This window comes from Mixophyes fleayi, chromosome 2, assembly GCF_038048845.1.
Source record: "Mixophyes fleayi isolate aMixFle1 chromosome 2, aMixFle1.hap1, whole genome shotgun sequence".
Lineage (NCBI taxonomy): Eukaryota > Metazoa > Chordata > Amphibia > Anura > Limnodynastidae > Mixophyes > Mixophyes fleayi.
The window spans coordinates 299,980,768-299,997,898 of NC_134403.1; positions in this window are offsets into that span (position 1 = coordinate 299,980,768).

Consider the following 17,131-nt stretch of genomic DNA (forward strand, 5'->3'; position numbering starts at 1 on the left):
AAGGAATATTGATTAGTCTAGTATAATTTAGGAAAAATTGATACTTAGGTGTCTGCCGAATGTTTATCGGTTTTATGGTGTTTGTGACTATTCTGATATTCATGGCATCAGTACGATAAATTCTGCTGCCAGGAGTCTTCAGTTGACACACAGTGAAATTGTTTTATGCTTGTAGATCACCTGTTTGGTTATCAGATGGGTCACCATGGATCTGTCAAACATAGTACACTACTTAAGGCCCGGTGACAGCATCTGTGTTTATGACAGGTAAGTTGGTCAAGGTAAGGTTGTTGGAAAATGTATTGTTCTTGTAGGACATTCCAGTCAATGAGGTCTCATGCATAGGAGGCTTCTCCTTGCCGAGCATGTGAAGTTCGTGTCCAATGGTGTCTATGCAGGCTATAGACAGCATGGACAATGCTCTGGTGCAAGTGTAATAGAAATGGCTCCATTTTCTAATTCTCCCCAAAATCGCCTTAGCAGCTTGTCAATCTGCAGATAGGGTCATTGATTTTTCGCTGTTTTGAGGAGAATGTTTTCAGATTCGTTTTTGTAAGTTAGGAGCGAGCCAATGTAAAAAGCATCCATACTCGATGCTCTGCACACCGGAAGTTCCAGAATTTATGGGTTTCATTCACCATATATCCATCCCCTATGTGCATTGTATTTTTTAGCATATTTCTAAATTTAAGGGAAGTAGCCACATATACTGGATTCACCATTGCCTATTTATGTCTCTGTTGCTTGGGTTTTTTATTTTTAGCAATTTGAGTGAATTATTTGAAAATTAGTTCAACATAAATCTCCATTATTTTCAGTAACAATCTATCTGTTGCTAATGAGTAATCAATACGAGATACTGTGCCATGTGCAGTTGATAAGCAAGTATATTTCTTTCCATGTCTGACTCTCCATATTTCAATAAGGTGTAATTTTTTTACAAAAATAATTCACTCCCATTTAGGTAGTTTTCTATTGGTTGTGAAAATTTTCTTTTTATCCATACACTTGAAAATTACCAAGTTAAAATCTCTCCCACTATCAAAATAGTGTCTGTGTAGGAATATAATTTGGCCATTCGATTTTGGAAAAAGGATTTGCAATACTTATTATGTGAATATAGGTTACACAATCTATTTCCTTTTATGGTTGCATCAACAATATTATATCATCCGTCTGTGTTAGTAATAGTAGAGTGGACAGTTGTTTCAAGCAAATTCTTTATCGAAATTACAACCACTCTGACTTTTGAGTTAAATGATGCAGAGGCAAATATCAATTATTTCTGCATATTTAGTTTTATGATTTCACTTCAGTTAAGTGTGTTTTTTGCAGAACGAGATGTCTGCTCCCATTTTATTTACATATGTTAAAAAAAAATCCTCTTGATTGGGGAATCTATCCTCCCAACATTCCACAAGCAAATTTTTAAGATATTCACATAGTTTAGTGGAGTGCTGAAGCTGGGCAAGGTGAGATTCTAAACTAGAGATGAGCGGGCTCGGATATCTGAAATCCGAGCCCACCCGAATGTTGCCGATCCGAGCCGGATCCGAGACAGATCCGGGTATTCCCGCCAACTGCAAAACTGAAACCGAGTCATAATCCCGCTGTCGGATCTCGCGATACTCGTATTCTATAAATTCCCCGCTAGCCGCCGCCATCTTCACTCGGGCATTGATCAGGGTAGAGGGAGGTTGTGTTAGGTGGTCCTCTGTCCTGCTATATCTCGTGCTGTGCTGTGCTTTATTTTTCAAAATAAATCCAAAACCTTAAATCCGAACCAAAACCTTTCGTCAGGTGTTTTGCAAAACAAATCCGAACCCAAAACCTCAAGCAAATCCGAATCCAAAACACAAAACACGAGACACCAAAAGTGGCCGGTACACATCCCTATTCTAAACAGAGATAGAATATGATGGTAGCAAAGATAAACATCATATCTGATGAGGAATAGCAACAAGTGTATTGATAGCCTTACCTCTCCATACCTATATCTGCGAAACACTATAAGCTTCTGTTCTTACTCTAGGGGGGTAACTGTATTAAGTGCCGATTTTTTCAACTCACCACCATTTGGCAAGTTTGCAGTGAAAATTTAAAGCGGAAATGGCTTTAAAGGCATTGTTTTGCATTTAACACATTTACCCCTAGATGTTAAGGGAATGGATGGCATCAGCTCTGCACACTTTGTACCTGTAATTGCAAAATAAAATCAACATCTGAAATTAACGTAAAAAAAGAAAAACTATAGAAACAAGTAAAACAAATATAATGGAAGTGCGTAAAAGGCCCCTGGCATAATAACACGTGTACAGACTTCCAGATATACCATTTCAAAGGGATGAAAAGCACGAAAAAGTGCTATTGTCGCTCATTATGGGCCACATGAGAAGAAACTATGTGTGTAATAGCTAGACATATGCCGTTTTCAAAATTATATAAGAATAAAAACACAAAAGTATACCTATACAAATTATGCTAATAGTTCAACAGTATTGGTTGATAATCATCTATATAGGAATTTTAGGTTTTCTTAATGTATATTGATTCCAAATCCAATGCCAGGAAATAAAAGAAGCCAAGCATATTGAACTTTCAGCCATTGACTAGGTGATGTTAAATACTTTTGTGTCAAAAAAGACAAAAGTATTATAGGAGTGATACCTTTACTAGCTAACCAAAAATATATTTGTTATACTTGCTAGCTTTCAGAGCACAGAGGCCCCTTCATCAGGCAACTTTACAAATGAATGACTAAGAAACAGGCACAACATTTAAGAGCGGTTATATTAGGAAATTTGTACAGGGGAGGGGGGAAATATATCATTAAGATAAGCTAAAGTAATAAAACTGAGGTTTTTGTTACGGATGGAAGCGTAAAGTCCTATGAGTTCAGAGATCTGGGGGTAAATGTATCAAGCTGAGAGTTTTCCGGCGAGTTTGAAAATTGGAGATGTTGCTTATAGCAACCAATCAGATTCTAGCTGTCATTTTGTAGAATGTACTAAATAAATGATAGCTAGAATATGTTTGGTTTTTCAAACCCGCCGGGAAACTATCAGCTTGATACATTTACCCCCTGCATTCACTTTGGTGTGGGGTGTGACGTGTCTCCAAGTAGTGGGTCATAAATCCAGGTGTTAGATTGAGCCCTTGTGTCTATGACTAGAATGTTCTCATCAGCATAAATTCACAGATTTTTCTTTCCCTGTCATTTTTAAAAAGACCTTTCAGCATTAGGACTTTATAATACTTCATACTGTGTCCTGAACCAGAGAAGTGTTTACCCACGGGGGTGTCCAGACTTTTCTTTATTGTGTGTCTCTGTAGATTCATCCTTCATTGTAGTTTCTGCTTGGTCTCTCCAATGTAAATTCCCTCAGGGCACCTTGTACACACTGGAGGATGTACATGAGAATGTGTCAGTGATTTTATAGTCCTGCTGTGTTTTAGGTATGTGGACTGTGTTTGTTTGTAGAACATGGGTGCAGGTCTTGCATTTTTTGTTTTTGCAAGGGAAGGTGCCAGTCTCTGATGATGATGATGAGAGGGCACTTCTAATGAGGAGATTTCTTAAATTTGGAGGCTGTTTGTATGAAAGGAGAGGTAAATCTGGGAATATTTCCTTCAGTCTATTGTCTTTCTGAAATATGGGTTGAAAGTCAGCAGCAATTTTCCCCAAAATGTTCATGTGGGGATTGTAAGTGACCACTTGGAGCACCCTGCTGTTAACCTCCTTCTGTTTGTAATCCAGGAGGCTACTCCTTGGGATCCTTGTGGCCCTGTGGATCTGTTCATCTATAACTATTGGATGGTATCCTTGTTGTAGGAATGTATTTCTCAGTGATAGCAGATGTTGTTTTCTGTTTTCATTGTCTGAACAAATCCGAATGCATCTCAGAGCTGGGCTGTAAATTATGGACTTCTTTATGTGTCCTGGGTGAAAGCTATTCCATCTCAAATATGCTGGGCGGCCTGTAGGTTTATGATAGACTGATGTTTGTATAGTATTGTTTTTATTGTATAAGGTCATGTCCAGGAAATATATCTGAGATCGCGAGTAGTTAAGAGTGAGTCTAATGGTTGGGTGAAATTTGATGAAGTTTTTATGGAAAGTCAGCAGCTCATCTACAGAGCCTGTCCAGATTAGTAGCAAATCATCAATATAACGGAAGTATGCTAAAGGTTTCATTGTGCAAGGTGATAAGAATTCCTCCACTAGTTTAGCCATGAAAAGATTAGCATACTGAGGTGACATCTTACTACCCATAGCACTTCCCATACACTGCAGGCATATGTCTTTCCCAAAAGAAAAGTAATTATGATTGCGTACGAACCTGATCAGCTGCAGGGTTGGCTCCGTGGCTAGACTTTTTTTTGAAGGTAGTGTTGGCATGCGGTTATGCCATCTTTGTGGGGTATGTTAGAGTACAGAAACTCCACATCCATAGCTGCCAGTATTGAGCCTTCTAGTAGTAGACCCAGGGCTGAAAGTTTGGAGAGAATATCCGTGGTATCCTGGATATAGCTGGGTGTTCGTCTCACCAAGGGTTTTAGAACATTCTCAATCCAGTCAGAAATATTTTCTGTTAAGGTCCCAATACCAGAAATGATTGGACTCCCTGGATTGCCTTTATGTATTTTGGGAAGGTACCCATTTTGGGATTGTCCAGTATAAGGTCCAGTAGAGAGGATGATACATGTTTGAAACCATTTATGATCCTTATAAGTTCTTTTGTGTATTTTTTGGTGGGGTCTTCCATAATCAAAGTGTAGTATTTTTTATCCGAAAGCTGTCTGTATGCTTCCTAAATATAATCTGATGTGTTCATAGTTACTACAGTTCCTCCTTTATCTGCTGGTTTAATGATGATATTGTTGTTAAATTTTAATGATTTTATAGCATTCCTCTCCTCCACATTGAGATTGTGTGTCACTTTGTTGTCTTTCAAAATCTCAGATTTAACTCTTTTTCTGAAACAGTCCATATAGTGATCCACAGTTTAGTTGTGTCCCAGCTGTGGGGTCCAATTTGTCCTCTTTTTCTTTCCAGGATTATCTTGTTGCATATCAGTTTGTAATGTGATGTCTGTTTTGTCATAAAACAATTCCTTTAGCCGCAATCTTCGGAAGAATTCTTCCACATCACTGCAAAAATGAGCCATGTTGTGTGGTATTGTGGGATAGAAAAACATCTCTTGTAATTTTCCATTATACCAGCAGACTTCTGTTGGGACAATCATTATTATAAAAAAGAACCTCTAAATAGGTGCTAAATATCTGATGTAATGTGTATTGACTCTAAGATTTATTGAAGACATTATAAGATGTTGCTCAGTTGTAAATCAAATATTTCCAAGTACCATTTAAAGATCACAGTCACGCTGCATCCTGCTACTCATTGAAGAACTCTTTTACATCTTCCTCTGAATTAAAATTTTTGTAATCATTTCCATCAAATTTTCGGAAACATCTGGATACTACAGAGCAAACTTCATTGCCACCTACACAATAATCTTAAAAAATTCTGATTCAAATTAAGTTGTCCTGTATTTCTTTTGGTTAATTGTGGCCAAATGGCACTTTTATGTATATAATTTAAGCACCTGAGTATCATCAGTCTTGGCTTAGTTTCTGTGTGCTCTCTCGGTGAGCCCAGTGTTCATGTTCTACCACTAGGTCTTTACATTCATCAGTTACATTAAGCATAGCTGGCAGAGTGCTTGTGAGAAAGTGAATTACGGTAGATCCTATAATTGATTCAGACAGGACCTCTATGGGTAGATTATTGTGCCTAAAACTGTTTTCAAGGTCATCCAGTTTATTTAACATTTGTTTCTGGACTTTGTGAATTGTGGATGTATACTTTTTTTAGGGTTGCCCTGATATGCTTCCCCCAAAACTATGCTCATTTGTGGATATTATTGGATATTATTTGTGCAACTTGAAGCATTTGATCCATAATTTCTTTAATGGCTTCTGTAAGCTTATTCACTTATACCTGCATGAGGAGCCTCATAGCTTCCTGTATGGCTTTAACTATATCCTCATACAACACATGAGGATTAGGGTGAAAGGTTTCCACATACTTGCCTGAATTGTGCAGTTTCTCCAGTATACCCCGTCTGTGAGTTTCCCTATTGTGAGGTTCCCCCAAATCTGGGAAATTCCAGCCTTGGCTCTCTGTTGCCTTGCAGGCATTGAGTAGGAAATAAATATCTCCATCCCATAAGAAGAAATAATGTGGTGACAGGTAAGAGTGTTTGTTCTCAGTACCGTGTACTGCTATTTGGCTACATATTTCTCATCCCGTTGTAGCCACTATGGAACAAAATTTGCTTGTTGGAACCAAAAGTCACTATATGTGTACATTTTTAAGTGCTTATAATGCCCTTTTAAACTTCTCATGTTTCAAATTATATCTTTGCTAATGTATCAACTTCATATCAACTTTTCATAAATAATAATTATAAAATAATCTAACACATGTCTATATAAAAGAAAGTTCATACCTGTAACTTCCTCTCTTCATTTTAAGCACTTTATTCATGTAGACAACTAATGGCATTTTGCTACAAGGCACACAAGATTGTGAGAATCTTTTAGATTCAGTGTTGCGCGCACAGTTTTTGATTTTTGTGTGACTATTGTTGATTTTTGCAGCCTAAAAGTTAGCAAATGATAAACGTTAAAGTGCTCAAACAACAGTGGACATTTCAAGATAGGATCTATAATACAATTACCCTGGTCACTGTTCTAGGGGGCACTAAAATAGCTTGAGTTAAATAGTTATTCTCCCTTTGCTTGCCCACTTTTCACATGTCCAATTTGAATCAAGGACCCAGTCCTGTATTCCCACTTCCATTAGCTTTCTGCAAACTCAAAAATGTCTACACATCGTGGCCAAATATTGACTGTGCTATGGTTACATGTGCTTACAGGTTGTGCTTACAGGTTAAGTAAATTAGAAGGTATGAAAGTGGCTCTTCAGCAAATGCTTAAATAATGTTTACTTGAAAGAGTAAAATGGGTCATGATGGATTTTATAAATTTATCATAAAGCTTTTTTCACACTTCTTTTATGATCAGTTGATGGTGAATTATTTACTATTCAAAAGAAAGAAAATGCCAGGTGCAGGGATGAAGAATAGTCAGAAATGCAAATATATAAATTGAAAAAACTTAGAATTCTAACTGTAGCTGTTCATTTAGAGAAATGCCAACCCCTAATAATAATGTATAAAGAACAAAGAAAAAGTGAACAGCGCAGAGAACAGTCTATAAATGATATAATATGATGTAAACTTGGAGAAGGCTGAACACAATATAAAAAGAGAAATGATAATCTAAATAATCAATTTATTAAAAAATTATAATAAAACAAAAATGCTCTTATATAATCAACACATTAAAAAGACCCGTTATAACAGTGGAACATCGATTAGAGTTAGACACGTTAATCTCGGAACATAATAATGGACCCACAAAATCTCACCATTATACTTCACACTAAGGAACTCTAAAAAGACTAAAAATTATGATCACCAATTGAGGATTGTGTTTTTATATACATTGGGTCTTTTTATTTATATTTTCATATGAACACTACAAAATATGAAAACAAACAACAAAAAAGGTACAGAAAGTTTAGAGATAGCATATATTAAAGCAATAAATACATACACATGATGGTATATAAACAAGTCATTAGGACAGCTATTCAATAGGACAGCTACAGCTAGGAGATGCATCCTACATATTTTCCCTGAGAATACTGTACAATGCATATTTAGATTTGATCCAAACAAAAGTGTTAGTGCCAGCAATCTCAGACATCACTGGCTTTCCTCCAACACTCAGCAAGCCACTGAATCCTTAACTCAGCTGGGCTCAGACTCAAGCTAGAAATGACATAACACATCTCTCATGTGTTAGCACTAACCTCCAGTACTGATGATATATGCAGGGAATCACCAATCAACCAGCCACTATAAGAACATGCTCAGTGCACTCCTCAATTGCCTGAGTATCAATTGTGTCCAACCTTGATACTCCATCTGCAAGACTATACTAGGAACTATAGCATCCATTGATGTTTCTTCAACTTCTGTGTTTAGTCTCCCTGAGAGCAGCACACCCACACCCACATTTCCATCAGCATTGTTTTCAGTCCTCCTATCAGCTAAGTACTTTGCTGTTTTCACAGAGGGAACTAGCTACACTGACCGCTACCTAGTCCTCAAAATGAGATAGACCTGCCCCCTACACCAGAGCAATAACGTCTTTCCACTGCTTATCTCTCCCTTATCCCACCTGCCTGCCCCTCCATCCATGTCACCTCCCCACCTTTTTTTTGTGTACTACACCCCTCTCAGTACATCTTTCCCATAGATCAGTGCAATACTTTGTTTAAAATGTATCCTCTTTCATAAGTTTTGATGTTCAACAAAGCTGTACTTATTTACTCAGATAGATAGATAGATAGATAGATAGATAGATAGATAGATAGATAGATAGATATAGGCAGAAGTTGTAGCTATTAAACTTAATAAAGAGGATATCAAACGTTTAGATGTGCAATTACAGATACCACGTGAAACGAGAATGAGGCATCAATGGTAATGTTTATTTTTGTTTATATTTTAATATCTGTAGGTAAGTTGTAGATGTAACCATAGGATTTCAGATAAAATATTTATTTTACAATTTTAGCAATTAAGACAATTAAAACTTCTGACATCCATGATGAAAGATATCCCCATGAAATAATCGTTCAAAATGATCTAAAAGCTTTGGTATGAAATTATGTATACATTTCTTATAAGATTCAAGCAGAATATCTTTTAAATCAGGTATTTTCCTTTATTAGTTAATACAGAGATGGTATTGTCATATTTATTCCAACTACACTCTGGTCTCCAATAATTATTTAGGTAATTTGATTTCAATCAGCTCTAATGGCATATAGTTCGTCTGAGATGTGAATATCTGACTAAAGGGATTTTAAAAAACTTCAGAAATGTTATTACCTGAAAATTATTTGGAGCCTTTTTTTATCCAAAATTGCTGGAATAGTGTGCTTAGACAATACTGTCTTAACTAAGTATGCCATATAACTACTGCTTCTATCACTTTGGGCTTAATGATTATTTCCACTAGAAAACATATGCCTAAACTTGTCTAAGAGACAATCAGACTTTTTGTATGGTTAATCAACAAATTATATCCTCAACTGAGTGCAAATCAAGGTACACTCATTACAATTTACTAGTTGACTGCTGTATGTTAAGGACAGAGTAGCATGAGATCCTCAAGTGCTAGAATCGCTTTTCAAGGTGTTCACCTTTAGCAGCCCCATTTCCGAGGAACTTGTTAGCAGAACAGGTCAGGATACAAGGCACACTAGGTCAAGCAGGAACTATCACCAGCATTGGTATGCTGCCAGAAATAAGTACTGCAGGATGATTATCTGCATGAGTGTGATAGGTGAATGCACACCTGAGACTGCCAGACTGAGACCTGAACGAAGCTTGCAATTATTTGCCTAACAACCAGCTGAATCAGCGAACTGCAGGAAATATCCTACATATAGTAGTAGCATTAAAGTGTGAAGCACAGATGATAGAGCAAATAAAAAGGAGAGCTCCTGTATCTTAACACTGTAATTCCTTTTCTTTTTAGACCTGCTACTCTAGTAATGAGAGCGTCATAAAGGAATGCTTTAAAGGCATCCTAAAAAATGGACATTTTCACAGTTTGTGTATTATTTACAAAGTATCCCTTCCACATGTCAAACAAATCCGAGCCCTCAACCAGAAGTGAAAATACGTTAAGTTTCCAGAATCTTGTACTAGCATGGAATCCCAAATTGATTATTAGGGTCATTGAAGGATGGTCTAAGATACCTCAACACAGATACATCACATTTTCATTCCCTATGTATGGAATCCCAGAATGATTGCTAGGGTCATTGGAGGTTGGTCTAAGATACCACTACACAGATACACCACATTTTCATCCCTTTTTTTAAGATGCTACTGACTTTTGAATGAAAAGTGGAATGCAGAAATATTAACCTGGTAATTTGTTTAATGTTTAGGGGAATTTGTTTAGCCAAATGTGAGAAAGCAGTTTAAATATAGGGTAGGTTTTTCCTATTGAAAATTTAGCCTCTAAATAATTATTTAAAAGTGAAACTTTGTATAGTCGAAGCATTTATGTTGGAATCTTTTAAATGAAGTTCCAACCTTTTACCAATTTTGAGATAGGCCTATTTAAGCACAAACACTTACCATTGAAGTTAGGAGGGGCAGCACATGCTGTATAAACTGGCAGTATGAGCCCTTTTTCAGATTCTTTGGCAGTGAGAACTGTGGCACTATTAATAATAGCCCCCAAAACTGCTGAAGGTCCTTCTTGGTTCCCATGGATGGTGGAAATCAGAGTCCTAAAAGTCATTGTCCCCAGACACTAGACCAGGGTTGGCCAACCAGTCAGATAATAAGAGCTATAAGAGCTATAGATGGCGCAAAGAACCAAATATAAAAATAAATATATTCTGTGCAGTATAGATTCAGTGGTTAACTCATCTCCTCAAGATGTTTTGTAACTCTTTGTAGGACATGTGGAGGAGCAGGAAAAGAATCAAGCTCAGCTGATGTAATTGTCACAGGTGCTTTTGACTCGTCTGACAAGCCTCAAAACAGTTTCGAACCACAAGTGGCTGAACCGGTTCATCCACTTTCTGCACCAGCCCCTCCAATCTTTTCAGGAACTACATTTCAGCTTTGGATTCCAAATCCACTCAAATTTGATGGAGACTCTAAAACATGCAGAGGTTTCCTAAACCAATGTGCTATACAATTTGAACTTTAACCTGGATATTTTCCCACTGAGAAAACTATGGTGGCTTATATTAATTCCCTATTGTCCGACCAGGTTCCGGCTTGGGCTTCCCAGTGATACAATTGCACAATAACTCCTTTTTGATGATCCCGGGACGCTTCTGGTATTCTGCATCTCCGTCAAGGTGCACAATAGCTGTGGCAATATACTGTCCAGTTCTGGATCTTGGATTCAGAGCTATAGTGGAATAACGAGGTGCTAGTAGCAACCTTTTGGCAAGGCTCTTCAAATAGAATAAGGATGAACCGACTGCACGGGGACACATTGGATGCTCTTATCTCTCTTTGCAACCAAATTGATGTCTGCTTCAGGAAAAGGACTCAGGAAACAGAGCAGTTGTGATGTCCTGGTATTCGTTTGGCTCCTCACTTCCAAGCACCAGAATTAGTCTCTGAGGAGCCAATGCAACTGGTGTGCTCTTGCCACACTCAGGATGAGAGAGAAAGAAGGGTCAAGATAAAATTATGCCTTTATTGTGCTGAGTCTAGCTATCTTCTGGAATATTTCCAAAAGCGCTCAGGAAACAGCAAATCATAACCGATTCTGGAGAGTCCGTGTTAGGCGCTGCTTGTGGCTCTCCTTCTGAGTCCACTTTTGTCATAAAAGTGATGATCTATTTCCCCTCAGGCCAAGCCTCTCTTTAGCCTTGAATATGGTACTGCGGGGAATTTAATTACTGCTTCCACCGCCACTAAGTTATGGCTACCCATAGTCTCCCTTGAACACCCCATTTCTATCACTGCCATTGATGGCAGCAAAATAGCAGAGAGAACTATACAATTTTGTACCTTTGCTTTATCTTTACAAATTTGGGATTTACATATGGAATCCATTTCCTTTTTAGTTATTCCCAAAGCTGTCAATCCTATTGTTTTGGGCCTACCTTGGCTAAGGGCTCATTCACCGGTTCTAAATTGGCATTCATCGCACATTTTGGCAAAGGTTCCACCTTGTCATTCTTGGTGAGTAAGAAGAGTACAACCCACAGCCACTATTGCCCTTATGGATTTAAAGGTTAATCCTGAGACTCCTCCTCTGTAGGCCTCTTTCTCTGATATGTTTAGTTAGAAGAAGACTTCAGAACCTCCTTCCAACAGTCCATAGGATTGTGCTATTGAGCTCCTTCCAAACAAAATTCCACCTTGAGGAAGGGTATACCCCTTATCTTTACCAGAAACAAAGGCTATATCCTCCTATATCGAGGATATTCTTAGGAGAGGATTCATCAGGAAGTCTTAGTCCGCTGTTGAAACAGGATTTGCATAGATTATAGGGGTCATAATGCCATCACGGTGAAGAACAGATATCCCATAACCCTAATTTCTGAATAGTTTGACTTGATAAAGTGAGCTGTCATGTTCACCAAATTAGACCTCAGAGGGGCCTATAATTTAATTCATATGAAATTGAGGTGATGAATGGAAAAAGGTCATGTCCTTAAGATTATCCATTGCTCCAGCTGTCTTTCAAAATTTTATCAACATAATATTCCATGATGTCCTTTACCAGTACGTGGTGGTATATCTAGATGATATTCATATTTTCTCTCTTGTTCTTCTTACCCACCGGACATATGTGGCCCAAATAGGGGCAGGCTGGCTTGGGGGAACTATCTTGGGCTGGGTCACTGGGCCACTTTCATTTGCATAATCCTAATAGGCTGCTGAGCTGAGACTTTCCCCACAGGTTAAAATTTGCCAGCAATCCCCTGAGCCCAAGTCCTCTCATGCCTTTGTTACCAACAATTGCATTACAAGTTAGAAAAATGCATCTTTGAGAAACCACAAATTAATTTTCTCGGTTACATAGTATCAGGTACCGGACTCCAAATGGACCCCAAGAAATTCAAGGCCTTCTTGCATTGGCCTTAACCCACTGGTATCAAGATCATCCAATGTTTTATAATTAAAAAATACCTCGGCGCTGTGAAATAAAGTGTAAACCGATGTTTATTGAAAACAACAAAATTAATGGTTCTGGCCAGAACAGTGTAGCAAAATACAAATGAGTTCAACACAGTGAACACAGTAGGGACATAAAATCACAATATAAACAATCTCATGATATGCAGTCTGTGCAATAGCAGGTAATTTCGCAATAGTCCACTAGAGCAATGGCTGATACAAACAGCTGGGTCATAAAAGAGGGTTAGAAAGTCCTTCACCCATTGTAGACCCTGCATGGTATTCTGAGATAAATCCAAATGGTAAATGTAATAAGTTCTTCCACAATAAATGGGTACAATGTCAAGTGATGTCCGTTTCAGCGGGCAGTGCAGAGTAAATGAATTCACAAATGTGAAAAAGTCTGTAAACTTACGGAGAGATGATCAGCTTCCGATACCTCCTGAAAACATGAAGTCCACTCCGATATATGTGTGATCGGAGAGAGTGATTATAGGCTGAATTCCTTTCGTGCGCGCATGCGCAGTACGTTTTATAGGCTTTAACAATTATTATTGGCAATTTATCAAAGGCTAGTGCTCCATAGTAGCTCTGCTTACATCATTAACCAGGAAGAAAATTGTCTCCACACATTGGTCACTTGAGGCTAAAAAGCCTTTATGCGGCTCGAGGCTGCTTTTTTTCTCCGCTCTGGTTCTTCAATAACCCCTAACTGCCCAATCTTTCTTTTTGGAAATGGACGCATCTTCCTATCGGGCTGGGGCAGTGTTGTCACAACGAGCCTCCTCAGGGAAACTGCACATGTGTGGGTACTTCTCCCGGAAATTCAATTCAGCTGAGAAAAACTACGGTATTGGGGACTAGGAACTCCTAGCCATCAAGATAGCCTTGGAGGAATGGAGACATCTGTTGGAGAGGGCACAATTCCCAGTGACTATTTATAAGGATCATAAAAATCTTCTTTATTTACAAACTGCATTATGTTTGAATCCAGATTCAAATGAATAATTAATTTCAGTTCTGTACTCAATTGTGTGGCCGGAGAGTTGAAGATCTGAAATCATTTTTTTCAGATGACAATTTTCTGAGCACAAGATGGATGAAAAATACACTTGTGAGACACTTTTCATCAAACTTGCATTCATTGTAAGTTTTTTTTATTGCAGGCAATATTTCAAGCAACTTGATACAAAGCATGTGTGACTGTCTGGGAGTGATTTGCAAATTTAGTTTTTAGTTTGAGCGATCAGAGTTCAACACCTTTTGGAAAAATCTTGATCGATGTTACTATGGTTTGTGTAGAAATGGTGCTGGAGATTTGAAGACTTGAAATGTGCTTATGAAGTCTGGCATATCAGACAGAGTGGTTTGCCTTTGCGTCCAATGAAAAAAATATAAACTTTCCCATTACGCTAAGAATGTTCTGTGTTCATCCTTGTATTTGCGCTTACTTTTGCATTTACGTTCCATATTTCAAGAAGACTACCATACACTGCAAGTGAAAAAGAAAATAATGGACATTGCCAAAATGTTCACAAAATCATCAAATCAGCACAGCTCTGCATAGGACAGCTTATACCTAACTGCAGTGTCTGGTGGAGGAGCATTCAAAGGACTATACTTCACAATATTTCACACTGACATCATATCCACAATCGCTGAAGAGAACTATTCAAGTGAAGAAAAAAGTCATAAATGGCCCACATGCCCCTTACATACCATCATACCTCGCCACAAGATCACCACACATCCCCTTAGCCATCATATGTCCCCACATGCCACATCATACCACCCACATTCCACTTCCATGCCATCAGACCGAGCCGCATGCCATCAGAACAAGCCACATGCCCCTTATATGCCATTAGACCTTGCCACATACCCCTTGTATGCCATCAGACCTTGCCACATGCCCCTTATATGCCACAAGATCACCCCACAGGACCGTTATATGCCATCCGACCTCCTCCTCCTTCCCTTATTGGATTGCCTTACATACTGTGAACTCACTTTGGAGGTCACATGACAGGTAAGTTGCGCTGGCTGGGGACCAATCTGCCCCTGCCAGAACCTGGAGCATCAGAGCCACACTTCAAAGTAAAAATAGCTGCGGGTTGGCCACCACTGCACTAGACAGTCAAAATGTATTTGCTGCTCCTGTAGATGGTGGAAATTTGGGTACTGAAAGGATCCTCCGAGGATTATTTTGATCATTGTTGTATATGTTGCTTCATATATATAGTGCTGAGCGACCAATTGGGACTGATTCAAGGGACGCACACTGAGCGTAATTTGAGTTTGTTTTAAAATATATGTAAATCGGGTCTGTATACTCCCGAATTCAACAAAGAGCGGATCTGAAGATACGTTGTTTAATGAATACGGTAGACAAATCACTTATGTGATGTAAAAACTGGTGTGCATACCACTGTGTTTATCTTTGCCCTGCTGGCTAATTCAGTGGCACACATATGTTTGAGTATGCTATGTATGTATGTATTGCAGATTGACAGTAGAACACAAGTTTTTAAAAGCAGTGTGCCCCCTTCCCCCAAAACAGCTTAATCAAGCCTACTGCTGCCAGTAGCTGACTGGCACTAGCAACATTGGGTGGACAAAAAGCATAAGTTCCCCCCTGATTTTAATTTTACCAGCACTAGGCTTTGTCAGCCAGAGCTGGTGGCACTATAACAGGGAAACCCGCAGTGTGGGGTCCTCTTGCCATAATGCCAAACCAGTCCCAGGGCGGTCAGCACGAAGCAGGATTCCCAAAGGGAATGTGTCCTCAAAAAAAATGTGGATTCCCCCAGAAGTACCACACACCTGGACGATGAGTGTCTAAGGATATTGCATGCTGGCATTTGGAGAAACACAATTGCCAACATGCCCTGGCATCCACTTTTTTTTAATTAAACTTTGGAAAATAAATTAACCGTAACTAAAATTTCCTTAATCTAATAATATTTTGCAGTAATTTGATACATTTATTATATGTTTTTTAATTTTATTTTTCTACATTGTTATTTTAAAAAAAACAACAACATGGGGTGGGAGGATTGAACTTGGGATGTGGGATATTGTGGATCAGGACTGGGGGGATGTGAATTGGGGCTGTTGAGGATCTCTTCATCAGCTGAAAAAAAGAAAAAGTTAACATCAATTTTTTCACTCTTAGTACATTGATAAAACATACATTAGCTCTATGGCTTTACTTTGTTCACACATTTTTCAAGGTCACATTACGTGAAATTCTCTGCAAATGTTCATGGTATGCTGAACACAAAAGTAGCCAGAGGACTACTACTTTTTGAAAGCAGATGCAGAAATATTGGGGGGGGGGATGATTTATTGGCAACAAAGACGTATTAGGCCCCTGATATCAGCCACCTGTGGAATGGCAAACTTTGAGTAAGCCTAGGGAAAGTCTTATTTAGGAAAGAAAGGCTTTCTAAGGACTAAACTTTTTTGCTGTAAAACAAAATTATTAATACTGTACTACATTATAACATTAATATACTTATATGCTTTTGAATGGGATTGTCCTGTCTCCTTCTCCAGGGTCTCCTCAACTATGGCCAGAGATTCCTCCAAGCATTTGCTCCTGACCTGTTCCTGTGGTTGGGGAGAGGTCATGCTCATGGAGTAGGTAAAGACCCGCCTCCCCTTGGGCAGAATCCTGGCCCTATTGTTGGCTCTCCTCTTGGGCCTCCTCATGGGTCTCATCATGAGCCTTCCCATAGCCCTCCTACCCCAGGCCCTTTTTCTCCTCATTGATCATGTCCTCCTCATGGTCCTCCTCCCTAGGTGGACCATGAGGAGGACATGATCTCTACCCTCTTTATGGTGGTGGCGGATGCTGAGGTGTTCTTTTGGAATATATCTGACACAATAGTTTATTTATTTCTAGAGGTTATCTCTGTCTCATACATACATAGAAACATCCAGATAATGAAAACAAACACATCTCTACATCACTTTCATATGTTCATGACCTGTGAGGTTTATATTAATCACATATTGAATCTGAAACATAATTATTACATAGCAAGTCTTGTACTTTGACCAATGGAGATCATCACAAGCCATATAACAGTAATAAATAAAGTGGTGGAATGGCATGTTTTTAGGGGCATAACTTGCAGTAAAGAGGGGTACAGATCCATTTTCATAAAATAACTTGAATTTTGCACCAGACCACATTGCACATAAATGAGGCTGATAAGCATACAGTTATTTAGGAGGATAACAGATAACTTAAATTAATTAAAGAATTAGGTAGTTCTAAAGGTGTAGGAGGCTGAACTTTGATGTGTGACATA